Source organism: Chenopodium quinoa, unplaced genomic scaffold, assembly GCF_001683475.1.
Source record: "Chenopodium quinoa cultivar QQ74 unplaced genomic scaffold, ASM168347v1, whole genome shotgun sequence".
NCBI classification, from domain to species: domain Eukaryota; kingdom Viridiplantae; phylum Streptophyta; class Magnoliopsida; order Caryophyllales; family Amaranthaceae; genus Chenopodium; species Chenopodium quinoa.
In genome coordinates, this window is record NW_018744020.1 from 419078 (window position 1) to 426429 (window position 7352).

Below are 7352 nucleotides of genomic sequence, written 5' to 3' on the forward strand. Positions count from 1 at the left end.
CCAAAAGTAGTGATTCATGATTGTATTTGTACTAAACTCATAATCCAAAATACTATAGCATAAAATGCACGATTCAACTAGTGGCGATGTGGGTGACCTGATAAATGGGCAGTGTTCGAAACAAAAACATACGATAGGTCATAAAAAAACACAATAAAGTAAACAATTATGGTAAACAATTGAATTTGAGAAAAACCAAAATAAAATCCAATCCAATTATATACAGTAATAATCAAACATAAAGTAAATAAAATTCGAGTAGTAGTCACAGTTTTGTAAAAAAAAAATGGTACTTGCACTACGTGAAAAAAACGAATTTGGCACCGGTTCAAACCCGGCTTAAGGCACCGGTTTGAACCGGTTCCAATGTGGGGGGTGCCAAAAAGGGGTTTAAAAAGGCACCGGTTCAAACCGGTGCCAAAAAGTGCCAAAAATTTTATGATTCATTTTTTGGCACCGGTTAACCGGTGCCAAAAGTGCCAAACAATATATAATTTTTTTTTTGTTTCTTCCACTTAAAAATTAAATAGACTAAAATACATAAAAACATCAAAACATAACATAAAGCGAATATCGATTAAAACAACATCAATATCATCGAAAATTTGCAATACATAATCAAAAAAAAATTACAACATATAAATACTTCGATTACAACATATAAATACAAAAAAAATTACAATATAAATTTAAAAAAAAATTACAATATAAATAAAAAAAAAACAAAAACAAAAACCCCATTCATTCTTGTATCTTGCTTCTTCGATTTCAGATCTAAATAACATACCTGCACCAATTTAAAAAAATCCATTAATATAATTAAGCTTTGAACAAAAAACCCAGAATTTAATCCCAAAAATTGAAAAAAAATTCAAACCCAGAAAAAATTGAAATCAAAAAAACACAGAAAAAAAAAACTTGAAATCGAAAAAAAATTCAAAATCTAAAAACAAAACCCAGAAAACAACCCCAAAAACGTATGCATGAACCCAAAAAACGATTATTTTAATCGAAAATTAACCAAGAAAAATTGAAATGCTAGCCATAACCCACAACTCGATTAATTAACCAACAAAAATCGAAAATTAACCCAGAACTCGATTAATTAGCCCAAAAAACGATTATTTTAATAAAAAATTAACCCAAGAAAAATCGAAATAAAATCCGAAAATAGATTTAAATCGATTAATGAAACCCAGATCAATAGAATTAAAGTCCAAAAATCGATTTATAATCGATTAATTAAACCCAGAAAAATCCAATTAAACCCAAAACTCGATTAATTAAACCTATAAATCTCAAAATAAAGAAAAAAAAACCCAAAAAACACATGCATGTACCTAGAATCGGTGTTCTTGGTGGTCTTGGGTGTTGGTCTTGGTGGTGGTCTTCGCCTCTTCGATGGTGGCCTTTGGTGGTGGAAACGAGTGAGAAGGGGAGGATAATCTGGGAAGAACGAAAGAGAAAGAGAAGGAGATGAGATCGAAGGAAACTGATGGCCAAGAAGGAGAAAGAAGGCGAACAGAGAAGAGAGATAGAAGGAGGAGAGAGAAAGAGAAGGAGGATAGAGAAAGAGAGGAGGAGCGGCTGAGGAAGTGAGGGAGATTTAGGGTTTTATTTGGGTTTATATGGGGCGGGTTTTTTTTTAATTATATAGATGAACCGGTTTAGTGGCACCGGTTCAAACCGGTGCCCTTTGTATTTTTGGCACCGATTTGAGCTGAACCGGTGCCATTGCTCTTGGTCTGAAATTCCGCCCATTTTTACGCAGGTTTTTGGCACCGGTTTGGCCTGAACTGGTGCCTTTTGGGGGTTGCCTTTTTGTATTTTTCTACTAGTATTGTGCACCTGCATCAACACAACTCTACGCGTGACATACTTTGTAACACCCTAGAAATTCCTTCCTTTTTAAAATACATGTTTTGCCCTGTTTAAAACTTTAAATAGGAATATCTAAAACATTACCGCCACCGTGAAAACGGCTAATTAAGGCAACTATCAAAGACACACAGCGGAAGACTAATTTAAAAACCATTCAAAACAAGTCAACTTAAAAAGTTAATCAACGAAAGTAAAGTCAAACCAAAGTTAAACGAAGTAAAATAAAATCAACCTACAATTTGGAACCATTATATGCCCTTATTAAAACCAAACCAAATTCAAAACATTTTGCGTTGGTCATGCATAATAATGATATCATAAATAATTAAAGCGATAACCACATCATATACTTATAGAAATTAGCATGATTCTCTCTTCACTCATGTCCATTCATGAATATGCTTCATCACCTGAAAAACTTCTCTCTACTTGTTTCTACTGCTCTCCATTAAAAATGGGTCATCATAGGGCCAAGATAAAGACAAGACCAATAAACACACAAAACACACAATCGGCAAAGCTGAGTACATAAGCGTAATTAACATACTAACATATAACTTCCTATCAACATACAACTTACCTTGTTACTCCTGTTTTTCAAGCATACAACATTCAATTAAACTTCTCACTAGACCACTACATAATTTATTTAATATTGACTACGCATCGAACGGGTTTCCCCACTAACTTCCCCCAATAAATTGAAGTTACTGACACGGGAGCTAATCGTGCCAGCATCAATAACCACTTGTAAGTGGCGGAATTCCTGCGCATAATAATAATAAAAGGAATGTACAGCTGTAGGCACCCATTTGTGTCTCCCCAAAACCAAACCCAGTGATGAGTACCTTTCACGTCGAATCATAATCGAATGAAGTGAAAGTGTGGAAAGTCTAGTGTTGCGGATAGTTTTAATTTCTTTTCTCTTCTCTCTATTTTTGAAAGCTTATTTTAAGAAAATAGCCAATACAGTTTGGTTGTTCCATGATATGGGTCCAATAGTAGTGTATTTGGATGGGGCTTGACAAGAGCTTTCCAACGATATATTATAAGCCCAATTCCGATGAATATTGAGGAAGTTATGGTCAATTTACTAAACTGGGCCCGGTTTGAGCCTTATGTGCGGCCCAATGATCTAGGGGAGGGCCTAATATAGATTTATCATTCCTAATACAATTAGGAATGGTTTTAGTTTTCTAGATTCTTCTATAAGGTTCTTTTCATTCCTAATTCAATTAGCATTGATAAATTGACTTTTGTTGACTTTTCGGAGTTTTAATTAAAATCAAAGAGCATTTTGAGTAAAAATACGATTTTATCCTCCTGTACGGCAATTTTTATCTGATTTTAAAAAAAACACGTAATTTTCCAGATCAGCGCCAAACGCCAGCTGTAAGCCGCCTAGCGCTACGCTTGGCGCCTGGCGCCATCTTTGGCGCTTGGCGCTAGTGTAGGGGCCTGGCGACAACAGCCAGCGTTGGCGCCAACTCTGTTTTACGTGCGCCAGACTCTGTTTTGGATATTTTATCTTTTTGGCTGATTTTCTCTATAAATAACGTATTAAAAACTCCGTTTTCGATAACCAGTTTTCATCAATAACCAGTTTTCATCTTGAATCATCAATATTCACCTATAACCAGTTTTCATCAATATTCATCTACAATCTACCAACTCTCATCAATATTCTCTTGATTGCTCTCTCTCCCTTTCTCTCTTTTTCTAAACTAGCTTTCTCATACAAAATTCCGCATTCATTAGATCCAGAAACACCTAGCCATATTTGAAGTTGTCTTCGCCCTAGATGTGAAAGGTTTAATTTATGAGGGTTTGGTCCCAAATCTCTCTTTTTATTATTTAATTTAATTGTTTGTTTATTATTTTCCTTGAAGTTATTAACGTGTGTATTTTGTTATTAGAAAGAGGTACGTGGCATCAAAGTAAGTACTTTAATGGTTTTCATTGATGTTATGATATAGAGTTCATGCTTAGGTTGTTATTACGATATTCCTAGTATCATGTCTAGGGTAACTTTAATATCAAGTATGATTAAAAGTACGATGTCTTCTATGTTCTTCCTAATATTTATGACCGTTAGTATCATGTTAGGGTTAAAGATTTGAATTTTATTGCTTAGTGACATGCTAGGGTTTGTTATTAATCTTGTTAGTATCATGCCTAGGATCTTGCTATGCTTTAACATGATTATTATGATTATGATTATTATAATTGGTATTATGATGTTTATTGTTTTGATTATTATTATGATTATTTTAATTATATTTGTTTTTATTATGATTATAATTTTATGATTATAATTATTTTTTATTATTATTATTATTATTATTATTATTATTATTATTATTATTATTATTATGTTGCTTGATATATATTTATTGTTATTGCTTGATCACACCCTTTTATGCATGTTTAAAGGGAATTTGTACTTGTAATCACGCTTAATAAGATAATTAATAATCTTGTTGGGGTTAATATGATTATAATTCAAGTGATCGCCAATAATAGTTTATTTGTGCATTAATATTCAACCAACATAGATAAACAGGTTTAGGGTTAATCCTATTGATTGCATGTTAGTCAGAAAGCGCATATGGATACGATCAGAATAAAGTAGAGGCCTATTATTAGGGCAGGTTCAATCTCTTTTAGGTTGGATTTGTACCTTCATCCCCGAACCCTTATTTGGTTCAAGACCTTATGGAGTTGATGATCTCTTGGATCGTTAAGGGGTGTAACCTTCACCCTGTGAACGGTTTACAAGTTCCTAAAACTTGTTGGCGACTCTTTTGCTCTATCTTCTTTCCTTTTAGATGCCACCGTACTTTAGTGTATGATCACAGTGGGGTTCAAGCTAGGGGGTTAGCACTTGAAATATTCCCTACAATGACAATATGTGAACCAATCTTTAAAAAGCTTAAGAAGAATGTACGAGTAATATGGGATGATGAGTGTCAAAAAGCCTTTGAAAAGATCAAAGCCTATCTCGCAAATCCTCCCGTATTGGCACCAGCACTTCCAGGAATACCTCTCAGGCTGTACTTAACAGTTACCAAAGAGACAATGGGAGCTATGCTAGCACAAGAAGTAGAAGGCAAAGAAAATGCGATCTACTATCTAAGCAAGAAAATGCTCGAATATGAAGCACACTATACGCCACTTGAGAAATTGTGCCTCGCCTTGGTGTGGGCCACAACCAAGTTAAGATATTACATGCTCGTGCATACAGTCTTCGTAGTCTCCCGATTAGATCCACTCAAGTATCTATTCGAGAAATCCACACTCAATGGGCGCATATCGAGATGGATAGTCAATTTAGCCCAGTTTGATGTAAGGTTCATGCAACAAAAAGCTATCAAAGGATCTGTGGTGTCATATTTTCTAGCAGACTTTCCGATAGAAGACTCGACGCCAATACACGACAATGAATTTCCAGATGAATACTTAATGGTCACTGAAGATGATACTTGGACCTTGTACTTCGACGGAGCCTCAAACCAAAAGGGATGTGGCGTTGGAGTATTACTAGTATCACCTAAAGAAGAGCATGTTCCAATCTCCATAAAGCTTGATTTCGACGTTACCAACAACGCGGCTGAATATAAAGCATGCGTGGTAGGCCTTGAAATAGCTTTGGCATTGGGAGTAAAAAAGTTACGGATATTCGGAGACTCTTCATTAATCATCAATCAAATCTCCAAAAGGTGGAAAGTAAGAAGCGAAAGTCTGGCTCCTTACCAAACCTATCTGGAAAACTTTACTAATCAATTAGAGAAGGTTGAATACACATATCTACCCATGGAAGAAAATCAATTTGTTGATGCCTTGGCCAGACTAGCCTTTATGGTTAGGATTCCTACGGAAATCGAGCAAATGCCTCTAAATATAGAAAAAAGGCACAAACCAGCATATATTCAAGCTATAGAAGATGATGAAGTAATCCAGGACGAAGAAGAAGAAGAAGAACCGTGGTATACAGATTTACTCAATTATGTCACCAAAGGAGAATACCCTCCCCATAATGACAAAAGAGCAAAAAGAGCATTAAGACTCTTGGCTTCCCAATATGTATTCATAGACAACGAGCTGCATAAAAGGGTACCTAAGGGTCGAGCTCTCTTATGTGTAGGAAAAAAAGATGCCCAAAGAGCAATGAGGATAGTCCACGAAGGAATTTGTGGAACTCACGTAAATGGCAAAATGTTAGTCCAAAAGATTATGCGAGAAGGATACTATTGGACTACAATGAATAGGGATTGCCATCAATACATAAAAAGATGCCCTAAGTGCCAAATCTATGCTAATTTAAAACACGTTCCTCCATCTTTACTCTACACCTACACGTCGCCATGGCCGTTCTCTACATGGGGAATTGACATCATCAGCAAAATCACTCCCCCAGGAACAGGAGGTCACGAATATATCCTAGTGGCAATCGATTACTTCAAAAAGTGGGTCGAAGCACAATCATACGCTAAACTCACCGTAAAACATGTAGCACTCTTTATCGAAAGAAATATTATTTGTCGATACGGAGTCCCACATGAAGCGATAAGTGACAATGGAACTCACTTTCAAGCCGAATGTGAAGAATTGCTATAAAAATATGGCATTCAACATCATCATTCTTCCCCCTATAGACCTCAGGCAAATGGAGCAGTCGAAGCAGCTAATAAAAATCTAAAGACTATCATCGAGAAAATGACGGAAAATTACAAGGATTGGCCTAACAGACTTCACTTTGCATTGTGCGGTTATCGCACGTCAATTCGCACATCAACAGGAAATACGCCATTTTCCTTGGTTTATGGAATGGATGCCGTACAGCCTGTTGAACTAGAGATTCCATCTCTACGCATCGCATTAGAAAGAAAACTCGATGAAGTTGAATGGACTAGGGCAAGATATGAAGAGCTAATTCTACTTGATGAAAAATGACTAGAAGCTCTACATCATACTCAATGTTACCAAACTCGTATGGCTAGGCATTTTAATAAGAAGGTCAAGACACGAAACATCAAAGTAGGAGACTTGGTGTTAAAAGCATTAAGGAAAAATGTTTTAGATCTAAGGGGAAAATTCAGACCTAATTGGTCTGGACCCTACATTGTCAAAACAATCCTGTCAGGAGGTGCAGCAAAATTAACTGACATGGATGGCAATGAGTTTTCAAACATGACAAATCTTGTCCAACTTAAGAAATACTACCCATAATTACTTGAGTAGAATATTCAAGAGAGCTACGTTTGGCCTGATTCCTTAAGAAAGGATACGTAGGCAACCCTTTACGGGTGCGGCCACTTTATTCTTTTAAAATCTCGCATCCCAGACCTAATAAAAAATTCAACAGAAGATCGACGAAATATCGGCGTCATGAAAAAATTTTTAGTGCCAATCGATGAACATTAGCACCAGACGACAGCCTCCGTCGCCTGACACTAGACTGCCGTAGCTGG

At 35.9% G+C, this 7352-nt stretch overlaps 1 long non-coding RNA gene across 1 annotated transcript; it reads right to left on the bottom strand.

Moving 5' to 3' along the window:
- Positions 1-557: 557 nt before the first annotated feature.
- LOC110690235 lies at positions 558-1570 on the bottom strand. Its single transcript, XR_002505044.1, has 2 exons — positions 1341-1570; positions 558-787 (listed from the first exon to the last, which is right to left on the bottom strand). It is a non-coding gene; the product is annotated as an uncharacterized LOC110690235 (long non-coding RNA).
- Positions 1571-7352: the final 5782 nt, after the last annotated feature.